The following is a 12,961-nucleotide window of genomic DNA, read 5'->3' as shown; positions in this document are numbered from 1 at the left end:
ACCACCCAGAAAATGCTGGAAGAGTTATTTGCTGCATCTCCTCCAATGCTGCATCTGCAGAGGAAAAGGCTCTGGGCATTCTTAAGCTACCAGCATTGCTTATTCCTTTGTTGTTATCTCCCTTCCTCATATATTGTTGAAAAGATTCATCAAGTTGGCTCCCCAAAGAACTATCCACAGGTTTCTGCCTTTGAAGAGCCTTCCCTCCTTTAAGTGCCTCTTCTGTAAATAATAAACTCCATCCTCCTTTTCAAAACAGCCAGAGGAAAAGCTGGGGAGAAGAAGGGGAGGGGAGCTGTTCACTGTGGAGAGCTGACCCCCATTTCACTGTCCCTCCACTTGCACCATGCTGCTGCATCCAAGGCTTGACTCTGAATGCTGCACCTTCCATGTGGGCCTGTGCTGCCATCCCCCAACAACCACTGCCCAAGTGCATCCTGCAGAGCTGCCCCTCGGTGCAGCCCCAGCCCTCCCAGGGATCCCACCAGCTGGTTCTGCTGCAAGGAGGTGCAGGGGCTGGCACAGGTCATGGTTTGTTTGTTGCTGTGGTGGTTAGCCAGAGCTGTGTCTAAATCCAGGGAAAATAAACTGAACACATCTGGGCCTGTCTTTGTCTTTCTTCAGTCAAGTATTAGAAGGAGAGACTGGGGAATTTGGCGTCTGCTTCATGATGGTACCTGTGCCTCTGGGGTTTCCTGCTTTAGACCTGAGCACAGCCCCCTCTCCATGCTGGAGGAGCATGGACTGTGTGTGCTTTTGGCTGCCTGTCCATCTGCCTAGCTGTGTATCCAGCTGTGCAGTAACTCCCATTCCATGGACATGCTCCATGTGGTGAGCAGGAGGGACAGCCCCCTGTGCACTGCTGGGTGTTCAGAGCCACGGCCACCTCGGGTGAAACAGCTCTGCTGCAGAGCCACGGAGCAGCCTCGGGGGGATGCATCACTGCAGGACTCACTGCAAACCTGCCCCAAGAAAGGAGAAGACTCTGGGCTGCCTGGGCCATGCCTTTCACCATGCTGCTCTGCCAGTGAGACCTGCTGGCAGCCTGGACCACGCTGAAGCCAGGAAACGTGGGAATGCAGTGAGTCAAAGGCACTTTTCCTGTTTGTTTGTTTGTTTGTTTTTCCAGATCTCTGCTCTGGCAAAGTCTAGCTCAGAAGTGGACTTGTATTTCTGCTGCAACACCAGAGGTGGGTGCCAAGTTTATTGGCACTCTGTAGCCTCACAGGATCAAGCTGCAGAACTCTTTGGGGTTTGTACCAAAATACAATGTAGGTTTTGAATTTGTTGTATCCAAGTGGGATGGGCTGCCACCAAGGTGGCTTGGGCTGAGAAGTGATTTTAACTCTTGGGTTTGATGTAGGGGCCTGGCATCTGCCAGAGCTGTCAGGGTCACATCCAGAGTACCTGCAGGGCACCTGCATCCCTGCTAAAAGAAAACTGACAACAATACTGAATGTATACACTCCTCCTTGGTTAAATATGCCCCAGGGACAACCTGGTGCACTTATATTTTTGTTTCCTCCTACTTTGGTTCATGCTGCTACTCCTCTCCTGACCTGCCAGTCTGGTAATTGCTGCTTCCTAAAGCCCCATCATGAAGCAGCTCCCCAGGGAGGCAGTGCCTGCAGTCACAGCACCGAGCTCAAAACTGATGTGCATTTCAGAGCACACCTCATGGCTCCCAGGCCAGCTCCAAGGCTTGCCCACCAAAGGGAAGCACAACCCACTTAGGTGTTGGCCACGTGTTGTACATTCCCCAGTTCTATCACCAGCAACAGGAGCCTTTTGGAGATGGAGGTGGTTGAACCATGCCTTAGTTCCTTGTTCACTCAGCTGTGCCCTCCATAATAATAATAACAATAATATATGTAGAGTGGGATTAGCAGGGTTGATTTATGACAGTCATTGAGGAAAAAAACAACCTACCCATAAAGGAAACGTAATGGAATTTAAAAGTATTTAAAACAACAACTGAGGTGGTTCTGTGTGTGTGTGTTTGGGTGTGGATGTGGTTTTGAAAGTGAAGCCTGTGTGTTGTTAATCCATGCCAGGGGACCTTTACTCCCAAGGAGATTTGTTTTGCTTTCATGTCCAAGTGGGCCCAAGCCAAGTTCACTCACCCCTTGCACAAAGCTGCTGCAGGTTGTGGGGCCACTGGGGCAGCCTGCTCTGTGCCACAGGCATGTCTCAGCAAAGGGAAGTCCATCCTATTTCAGGACAATACAGATGAAATGATGCCTTCATTAAGGACAAGACTGCACTTTGTAGTCAGGGATGCAGCAACAGTGTGAAGAGCCAGTGGCAGCAAAAGCACCAAGGCTTGGGGAGCAGTGGCTAACAGGACTCATGACAGCCCAGCAAGGCACCTGATGGCTCATGCAGAGGGTAGGAGCATGGAAAACACCTTGTGTAAGCAAAGAACCTCCAAGAAAGGCCAGCAGAAAGCCTAAGGCTGAGCCCCCTTAGGCTGTAAATGCCTTACTCCAAGTGGCTGCTGAAAGATTCTCTGCAGCCAAAAGCTCACCCCTGAAACCTCACCTGAAAATAAGACTTGTGGCTACTTAAAAATTTCTGGATCCATAATCAAGGCTGAAATACCTAAAGCTCTTTATGTCCAGTGACTACAGTCTAAAGGAACCTCGACATTCCATAGGCATTAGCCTGAGAGACTTTCTGAGGCATTAATTTAAAGTAACTGGACCTTGCCAATGTTCTTGTGGAGGCTTAGGGCTATGTGGACAGTCAGTCTCCAACAACTCCACTGGATGATGACCAATCCCCATTGTGTCCAAGCTAGTTATAAAATATGGTGTATTTAGTCTTTTTGTATGCCTTCTTTATTTCCCAGGCTCTAGACTGATAGAGCCTGGGAAACAGATACAGCAGCCCTGATCACCCAGTGAGCCCCACTGACAAGCTCTGCCAGCAGCCAGCCTGGCTGAAAATCCTCTGCTGCTGCCACTCCATCCCACCCCACAGCTGTGTCCCTCCTGCTGTTATCCCCACCCTGCTGCTGGCTCTCTGACCTGCTGATGGACAATTTGGGTGGCACCATCCCCACCGTGGGGTTGGCAGTCCCTGTGCAAGGGTGTCCCCACCTCAGAGGTGCTGTGGCCATGGGTGGAAGCGGAGCCTGCCCTGGTCTGTCAGCTTTGCATTGCAGCTGCTGAGTGCCTGAGAGCTGCAGCAGCTCTGCCAGAGAAAAGAGTGGGCAAAGCAAGGAGATGGGGTCTGCACTGAGCCCTGCTCATCCTTCCTGCTTACACCTGGCCAGAGCCTGGGCACTCACAGGCAGCTGAACATCTTCCCATGAAAAACTGTCATTAAAAAAAAAAAAAAAAAAAGTTGTTTCCTCCTGTTCACACCCTTGCCCAGCCTGGGGGAAAAAAGAACAAAACAGCTGGCAGTGAGATAAAAATGGGCTAGTCCTGCTTTGGGGAAGAATTATATAAAAAGAGGAAAGAAGTATGTATGTCTTTTGTTTCCACAACTGCTCCTTATGTCTACACCCCACTGTAAGAGCCACTTTTTCCTGGGGGAGGTGTTCCTGCTTGTCTGTGCACTGGGGGTATGACCCAGGCCAGGTTCCAAGACAGTGTGCTCTTCCCCACGTGTGGATGGCCCCACACATGTGTGCTTCTCTCCCACCACTCCATTTCCACACCAGCACCCAGGTGGAGGAGGTGCCTTGGTGTCAGTGAGAGAGGACCAGAACCCACGGAGTGCAGCCATGCACAGTCAGATCCTGCACTGCTGTTCACCCCAAGCACAGCCCTGCCTTCCCTTTGGGCCTGGGGCTCCATGTGGACAGGTCCAACACATGTCACTGACAGAGCTCCCCAGTATCCTCCGGGAGCCCAGCGTGTGTGGGCACCTGACCATCCCCCCAGTGGAAACTGCTGTCTCCACAGGTCTAGAGGATACCACGGCCAGCCCAGAATTGCTTTTATCTTGTTTTAAACACATGGTGATAGCTGGCACTGGGTTTGTTTCCTTCTCATTTAGCAAAACTTTTGTTATGCAGAAAAAAAAAAATCATAAATGTCAGCACGTCCCAACCACCTGGCCAGCATCCAACCCCACCAAAAATAACTGCAGCACACCAGAGGAACTTGAGAAAGCTAAACAGGTGACTCAGAGAGCTGCCTGGCCACCCTCACCTTGTTTCTGGTTGAAAGCACCCCTGAATTTCAGGGGAGAGGGTGTAGCTGTGGTCCGGCCGGGCAGCAGCGTGCAGGGCTGTGGTGGCACAGCACAAGTGCAGGAGCTGCAGTGTGTGGAGCCCTGGTGGGAGCCGTGCTGGGAGCGGGCACTCTGGGGGCCCTGTGGGCAAACAGAGCAGGCTGGTGAGCAGACACACTTGGCAAAGGGGCAAGTCAGCTAATGATTGTTTCCAGGGATGGTTTGGATAATGAGAATGGCAATTCTAGTAGGTATTTCCTGAAGCTGAGCAGGGCAGGGCAGGGGGAAATTTATATGAGCCCAGTTTAGCTCCTACTCCTCCTTTATTTGTAATGAGATTAGCAGCAGAGATGGCGGGGCACCCTCGCCTGCTGCTCTGATGGTGTGAGCTGATAAGCATCTCCTGCCCAGCCTTGCATGCCAGCCCAGCAGCTGAGCCAAGGCGGGGGGGGGGGGTGGAACAGCAGGGAAAACCACCCTTCCATCACACAGGGCCTTTTTGCAACGGTCCTAAGCTCAGGGGTAAAATGTTGCATCGGCCTGGCCAGCCTGATCCTGGCAGTGCCAGGAGTGGTGCTGGTATCCCTGGGCAGCCCAGTGTCACATCCCCTCCTTGCAGTGCTTCTGCACCCGATGTCAGCTGAAAGCATCAGGTTAAACGCTTGTCCCTGCCTTACTGCTGGGATATGAGGCTACCACTTGGCCACCAATGTGCCTTGGGCAGCCCCAGTGCAAGAAATGAGAGTGGTTGATTTGACTGCGTTGTGGCAGAAGCTGTGAAGAAGTGTGACTGCCCTGCAGAGCATCTCCTAGCTGCTCACAGTGCTCTCACTGGACTGCAGCAAAGGTGGAGAAGAAGCTGTCTTATCATTTCCCCTACCTGAGAGGAGAATGTGGATCCCATGACAAATTTTGAAAAAAATCTTCATAGCACCCATGACAAGGTCTGTTCATGGCAAACCCAGAGCCACCTCTGAGTGTTCATAGCCCTAAGCAGGGGAATTTTGTCTGTAAAACCACTGAAATCCCCTCACCTGTATTTTAAAGACTTGTATTAGTTACAGCAACCAAACAAGCGTGGGCCAAGTGCGTCCATCTGGGGCAGAAGCTCCAGCTGCTGTGGGGCACCTTGGCACCTGGCTTATCCTTGCAGGGCTCCCTGCCACCACTGGGCATATCTGAGGTGATGGCTGAGCCTGATGTGATGGCTGAGCCTGATGTCCTCTTCACCATGTTGTCACTGGCTGCATTGCCCCAGGCTGGGATGTCCAGGAAAACCATCTGTGGTGACATGCATTTCTCACTCAGCCCTTTTCATTGAGCCAAATCAACGTGTGCCCATAGCCCAGGGGTGACCAAGCTGCTACAGGGGACATTTTCCCAGTCATGCGGTGATTGTGGGGAGCTGCTCCCACCACCACACAGGAAAAAAAAAAAAACCCACCAGCATCTTAAAACCAGTTTGCAGCCCCCAGGCACCTGGGGGTTGTTTGTTCAGCTCCTTTCATTTCAACACCTCATGTGAGAGGCTGGGAGCTGGCATTCACTGCTCCTGTGGTGCCAGCTCTGAGATTGTTTTATTTGATTTGCCAACCAAAATGGGTGGAAGGGTGGAGACTGTATTTTCCCCTTTATTTTTGTTTTTAAAAAAACCCTTCTGGCCCTGGGTGAGGCGGAAGAAGCTGAGTAGTTTCATGTCTATCTACTCTGTGACAGTTACCTGCCTACAGCACAGCCTGGCTCCTCCAAGCAGAAGAACTGGGTGTGGGTGGATGGTCTCCCTGTCTCAGGGAGAGCTCTCAGCCACGTCCCACAGCATTTTTCTCCCCACCAAGTACACTGGAAAAGGCTGTTGTGTGAGCCCCTCCTCCCTTTCTCTGACCAGCAGATCAAAGGAAAAATGAAGTCAGCCCATAGCCCTGGCAGAGGATAGGGCAGGCTATGAACTCCTCAGCAGCAGTGGGGTGATCGCTGCTCTCATTTTGCACAGCTGTAGGGAAGGGGTTTGTCCCTGAAGTGCCCAGGGAAAGCCCTGAGCCATGTGTGGTTGACACCCTGAGGTGCTCTGAGCAAACACAGAATACCCATCCCCACACCAAACTGTGTCCCAGACAGTGACTCCCAGGGATGGGATGAAGTGCATCTGGACTTTCTCTGGAGCCTGGCTGCAACCTGTGCTTCCCCAGGTGACTCACAGAGCCTTCACAACATCTCTGCAAGCAGCCCAGCCCAGGAGGGTTTTTCCATCTTGCTCATGGCTATGAAGAGACAGATGTTCATGTGCGTCTTGCAAAAGTTCAGCCACAAGCAAATGATGTGCCGTGTTCTTCTGTGCCCAGCAACCTGCCAGGTCCACCCTGCCAGCCACGAGCCCACAAGATGCTGCCACAAGGCTTTCCTGGCATCTTGGGCTTGCCCACCCTTCTGGAGCCTCCTGAGAGGCTGCAGGGAAAGTAAACGTGCCTGCACCAAAGCTAGGCGCTGCAGGGAGTGAGAAATCCTGGCTGGTGAGCACACACCCTGCCCTGCTCAGCTGGCACTGTGCACCCCTCCCTGTTCGCCGCGGTGCTGCCCCTGCAGCCACGACCTGCACCCTGCTAATGAGTCTTTAGTTCCCCTTGAGGTGGAAGATGCCACATCCTTTCTCCCTTTTCCGACTAATTACACTGAAACAAAAGGGGAGATGCACCATACCAGGAATGCTACCAAGCCTGCGAGTCCCCCACCCAGTGGGATGAGGTGGGAGCTCCTGATGGCATGGGTACAGGAACCAGAGCCAGCCTCCCACTCCTCTTGCTCAACTGCTGGCGCCACCAGACAAAAGATAACAAACATCTCTCCTGCTCTTGTGATGGGCCTAGCAGCAAAAGGAAATTTCCAGGTCAGAAGCTCCTGCTGGGTAGCCCATGCTCCAGGCTATGGGGAAGAGCTGCAATCCCAATTTACTCCCACTGTAAGCACTGCATGGTACTGGGGAGACCCACGTGCTGCACACCCCAGGCACTGCCTTGGGTTCTCCCCTGCTGCCTTCAAACTTCATCTCACTTTGAGCACTTCCATGCTTCCCAAGAAATGACATGGATGCTGCTAACTCCTTCCAAATACCTGCAGCTTCTGGAGAAAACCCAACAGGACTTTTTGTTTTCCCTTCCTTCAGTAGCTCTGCAAGCCAATAGTTACTGTGTCCCAGGCCACAGTAGTCTGAAGGCAGCTCTGCCTTGCAGGCACACTTGGTATAAACAGGGATAAATGCAGCAAAGGGATCATCCTGTTCCACCCTGGAAGGGGGAAAAGGGCAGAGTGCTGCCTGGGAACTTGACCTTTTCTCTCTATCATGCCTAGCCCTCCCAGTCAGCACTGCTCTTCTCTCACTTGCAGGGGGGATGCTACAGCAGCATGAATGGGAAGAAAATCAGGCTTAGGAAATTTGCCTGAATTAGTATAGATGTCTGTCTTGGGCATCCTTTTCTGCAGCCTCTCTGGGTTTGATTTGCCTATCTCAACTAGCTGAGAACCTTGTCAAAGCCATTCCAGATGTCCTGGCCTAACCAGGCATGCAAGGGTTAATCTGTGTGCTCCTTGGGCCCAACACCACCACACTTCAAATGGAGATGTAAGACTCAAGAGCTACAGTTTCTTTACAGTTAGATTCTCTCCATGGACTTCATCTCCTGTGAAACACCTTGGCATCTCTCTTCTGCTTCCTGGCCGTGGGGGCAGTACTACAAAAACAGCAGCAAACAAACAAACAAAATCCAATTTCATTCAGCTCTCTGGTTCCTGGAGCCTCTACAGACAGCAGCTGGTCACTGCCTGTGTAGGATCCAGGGTGCCTTCACCTCCTCACCTGCCCATCTTCATGTGGCTGCTGGCAGCCCTGGCAGGGCTTTCAGTCATGTCCCACTTCCTCACCTCCGAGGCAATGCTGAAACCATCTGAGACAGCTGCTGCCCATGGCCTGACTAACATACTTGGCTTAATGATTACTTGCTCATATTTTACCCCTGGGTGAAATGATAAGGTTCTGGGCCAGGTGGAACACATTCAGATATCTCATCTTCGGGGCAAACTGAGTCTCTGCAGTAAGAGTTGTGCAAAATTAAGTTTGTGTGTGGTTTTGGTGCATGCATTTTTACTGGGAGCCCTAAACCTCCAATGCACAGCACAATCCTGCCCACTGATAGCTCCTAAACAACTGACTTCCTCCTGTTCAATCACTAATTAAGCAGCAGGAAAACTAGAATATAAACCATAATAGAAGCAACTGTATTGCTACCCAGTCATTTAAAGCTGGAATAAAAACTTTTCTCTAAGGAGAGCAAATCACCCTCAGTGGCTGGGAGAAACCACCACAGGCTGCTCCTCCAGCTAAGGGAAGCCCAGATCAGGATTTTCAAAGGATGTTGTGGGTTTGAGGCTCCCCAGTTTGAGCCCCCACTAGGCCAGTGCTCAGGGCTGGGTATTTGCTCAGCATCAGCCTTGAGAGGGCAAATACTGCCCTGAGGGGAGGGCACTGGGCACTGCTCCGGGGCCAGGCTCCTTACACACAGCATTGCAGCACCTTGGTGGTGGAGGCCATCCCTTACCTCCTGTTTCTGTGGAAAACATCTCAGTGGGAATACTCCTGTTCACCTTCAGGCCAGCAACTCTCCGCAGGCTCGGCAAGGGCTGCTTGACCATGTCCTGGGAATAAGAAATCAATGCTTATCTCACATTTTGCCACGGCGCGTGGATAATTCGATGCAATTGTGTAGCTGCCCACGCCTTTAATTAATCAAAGAGTTTTTCACGCAGCACTATGCAATATTTTATTTCCTAATGTCCCTGCTCTGGTGTACTAGGGTCTGTTGTAACATTTCTTACCCAATTCCAGCACTGAGGGCTATACAGCCAAGAAGAAGATGGATCACATGTGTGGAAATCTTCAGCATTGTCTCCAGAGGTGACTGCCAAGGAATCAGAAGCTGAATTAATCAGAGCTTCACAAAGAGATTTGGGAAAACAAAACAGAAATAAAAAAGAACTAGCCAACAAATGAAAACAGCCTCAGGAAGAAAACAGGAAGAAGTTAGCAAATTTCCTGGGGTTTCACTTAGGAAGCTCAGGAAAAACTGGAGAACATCAGAGAATCTCCTAAAAAACTGGGAAACACTTTGCTAAAGTTCACTGTTCTAGGACAGAGCTGAAAATCCCTTCCAAGAGGCCACCATAACATCTTCCCCTTCAAACCTTCTGCCCAGCTTCATGTTGGTGCTGCTGATGGGCAAAAGCGAAGTGCAGGTAAAGATGGTTGGGCCGAATGCTGAACACCTGAACAGAAGTGCCTGAAAAACGCCTGTCCACACCTGAGAGCTGGAGCAGCTCTCCCACACTTCGGAGTGCAAATGGGTACTTCTTTCCAGGCTCCCTGAACATTGTGGCAACACCAGCCAGGAAAACTGGGACCTGGGGACTGGGGCAGGGGTGAGCAGTGGGGGTGACTTGCTGCCGAGCAGAGAGGTGGCCCCACACAAGCACTGCTCCACACAAGCTGCCAGCACAGCACCGTTCTCCACCTGCCAGCCAAGGTGGGTGCCATCCTTGCTTCTCCTTGGGGGCTGCACACTGTCTCCATGGCACAGCCCCTAGCTGCAGCAGGTGCCTGCCCAGCACTGGGGCTCTTCTCACATTTGGCCTCCCCAGAGCAGGACCCACACGTGCCAGGGCGAGCTCTCAAAGACACACCATCAAACAGGCGCAGCCAGCTCGCAGCCTCCGGGCCAGCAGCCCCCGGGCGAGCCCCGGCAGCAGCAGCCGGAGCCGCACAGGTGCGCTCGGGGTGCCGGGGGCCGGGCCGGGCCTGGCGGGGTGCCGGGCTCCCCACCCAGCCCGGCTGTGCCGTGGGAGCAGCAGCCAGGTGCTGCCGTGGGAGTTCCTGGCTGCGGCGTGCGCTCTCGGCAATTAGCCGGTGGTGTTTTCTCAGCTGGAAGAGCGATGTGTATCGCTCTGGCAGGGAGCGCTTCTGCAGCCGAGGCTCTGTGTGTGTGCGTGAAGGGAAGGCGCAGCAGCCCTCCTGCCCTCGGGCACGGCACGCACGGTGCTGCAGCCCAGGGCGCTGCTGCACGCTGGCTTTGGCTGGGGGGTGCTGCAGCACGGGGCACCCATGCGGGGCTGCTGCCTCCGATGTGCCTCCTGGGGTGGGTGGGCTCTGGCTCTGGAGGCATCTTTGGGCAGAGATTCACCAACTAAGGGCAAAGCTTCAGGCTTCTTGCACCTAAGGGCTGCATGGGGTGAGAAGAGTCCTCTCTCCTGATTTGGCAGGTGATGGGTTTTGGTCTTCATCTTCTGAATTTCTCGTTTGTGCTGGAGCAGGTTGGGATGGGCACAACACTGGGGGGTTCCCTGTGTGCACAGCAAAGGGCGGGAGAGTAGCAGCTTTCCCAAGAGGCGGCCGCAGAAGATTGGTTTCGCAACACCAAGCCACTTGCTTATTCCTCCCATTTAAAATAAACAAACAGGAGTTGCTGCTGCCGCCCTTGGACGTGGGGTGCAGGGGGTGAAAAGAGAAGAGGCGGGTTTACAAACGCGTGCCCACGCTGTGAGCGCCGGAGGGGCCGGGGGACACGCGGCTCCCGGGGCTGGAGCGGAGCCCCGCACCCGCGCTAGGTGCGGGGCCGCGCGGGGCCGCCGGGGGGCAGTGCCTGCCCGGCAGCGCTTTGGGCTCTTCCCTCTTTTTTGTGATTTTTGTGATTTTTTTTCTCCGCAAATCCCCTGGATAGGGAACCCACGCGGCGGGACACGATGGACACGGGAGAGTCCTGGCTTCTGTGCAGCCAGCTCTCACTTTGTCTCAATTGTTTATTTTCTTTCTTTTTTTTTTTTTTTTTTTTTTTAATACAAGTTTGGATTTCTCTTCTCTTCTCTTCTCTTCTCTTCTCTTCTCTTCTCTTCTCTTCTCTTCTCTTCTCTTCTCTTCTCTTCTCTTCTCTTCTCTTCTCTTCTCTTCTCTTCTCTTCTCTTCTCTTCTCTTCTCTTCTCTTCTCTTCTCTTCTCTTCTCTTCTCTTCTCTTCTCTTCTCTTCTCTTCTCTTCTCTTCTCTTCTCTTCTCTTCTCCTGCTCCAAGACACTCATTGTGAGACTGCTGGCAGCTGAACAGAAGAGGAAAAGCACCATCTCTTCCCCAGGCCTGCTGATTTGTTTCATTGTTCCCCTTTTCCCCTTAGCCTCACACCAGTCTCTTTGCTGCACACGGCTGTGCCATGACAGTGTCTCTCGCAGCACAGCCACAAGCTTTTGGAGCTCAGCAAAGCTGATTGCACGGACACAGCCACACTGCTAAATATTAACAAACAAGCTTAGTCTTCCCTTGGCCTTGATGCAGGTAATAATGAGACTGCATCTTCCAGGGCATGATTCAGAGTGGGAATCTAATATGCCCTGAATGGCTCCCCAGGGACTTTCTTGCCACTGATGATGCAGAGAGCCTAATCTCCTTCCCTAGGCTGTTGGGAGAGACAATGTAAGCATCTGCCTTGCATGCTGTAATGGCTGGTATCAGCCCAGCTGCTGGTGAGTAATTGCTGAGCATGCCAGCAGGCACACACCTCCTGTTGAAGCACGTACCCCATCATCCGGAGAAGTGGCACAGCCAAAAAGCCACTGGCTGCTGTGCCCACATTACCACAAAGGCAAAGGGCAGTGCACTGCAACACTGGTGAGAAAATCAGCTGAAAGGTCCATAGAGACCCTCACCAAACAATCTTAGAGCACTCAAATCGAAATCCAGTGATCCATGGGCCTCTTACAGATATTGCTGTGGGAGCAGGGTGGGGCATGGCACTGCTGTGACTGCAGCCACCAAGGCAGAAGCATGCTGGGCACAATCAATGTCCTCAGGCATAGCAGGGACACTTCTGGCCTTGGCTTCAATGCTACAGGTACACAGCCACTGTATACCACCCTCAGTGATACCTCTCAGTGCTCATCCATGCCTTGGACCTGTAGCTGCAGATCCCTTATCCTGCCCCAATTCCTGCATCTCCTGCCCCCTAATCCCACAAAGTCTTTCCTTTACTCACCTGTGGGCCCAGGCACCTGGCTTATTTCATGAAGGCAGAGCTGACGTTCCTAAGAATAAAACATAAGACACTAGGAGTGTTTGCAAGGAAGTAAAAACATTTTAACAAAACCTGTTAATCCTCCAAACCCTCCCCCAAAAAAATGACTGACCAGTTTGAGCCAAGAAAGTCCATAGCAACACTCACCCAGAAGCAGGACAAAGGACAATTACCATATACCTCTGAATAAAATTTTGGCTCCTTCATCTTAGGGAAGCAAGCTGGGAGAAAGCTACAGCCAGTCCTTGCCAGCAGAGCATAAAGATTAGCTTCCTTCCTATTTATTTGACCTTCATGGCCAGTGTATCCAAATATCAACAATAAGGCTCCAAAACTCCAGCATCCACCTTCTGCTATGTGCTCAGGAAGACAATTCTGCCATGGGTCACAGAGAGGCAAAACAACTCAGGACTCAGAAACCACGAGCTGGAGCCTGGCAGGCAGAGAGAGCTGTTTGCCAAACCTCTGTTGCACAGGCTCAGCTCAGGCACGGCCCACAGGGGCCAGGCAGGGCAGCCCTGCAGGGCCTGCCATGGCTCCCCACTAACCCCCACCCAGCAAATGACAAGAGGCACACTTTCCAAAGCTCCGTAAATCAGAAGGGCAAACAGCCCACGCTCTGACTCGGTGCAGGGCTGGACTGCCCTCATGGTTTTCCCATGGGTTTTGCCATGTGTTTT

Source organism: Vidua chalybeata, chromosome 10, assembly GCF_026979565.1.
Source record: "Vidua chalybeata isolate OUT-0048 chromosome 10, bVidCha1 merged haplotype, whole genome shotgun sequence".
NCBI classification, from domain to species: Eukaryota; Metazoa; Chordata; class Aves; order Passeriformes; family Viduidae; genus Vidua; species Vidua chalybeata.
Note: the sequence above shows the minus strand (reverse complement) of the source record.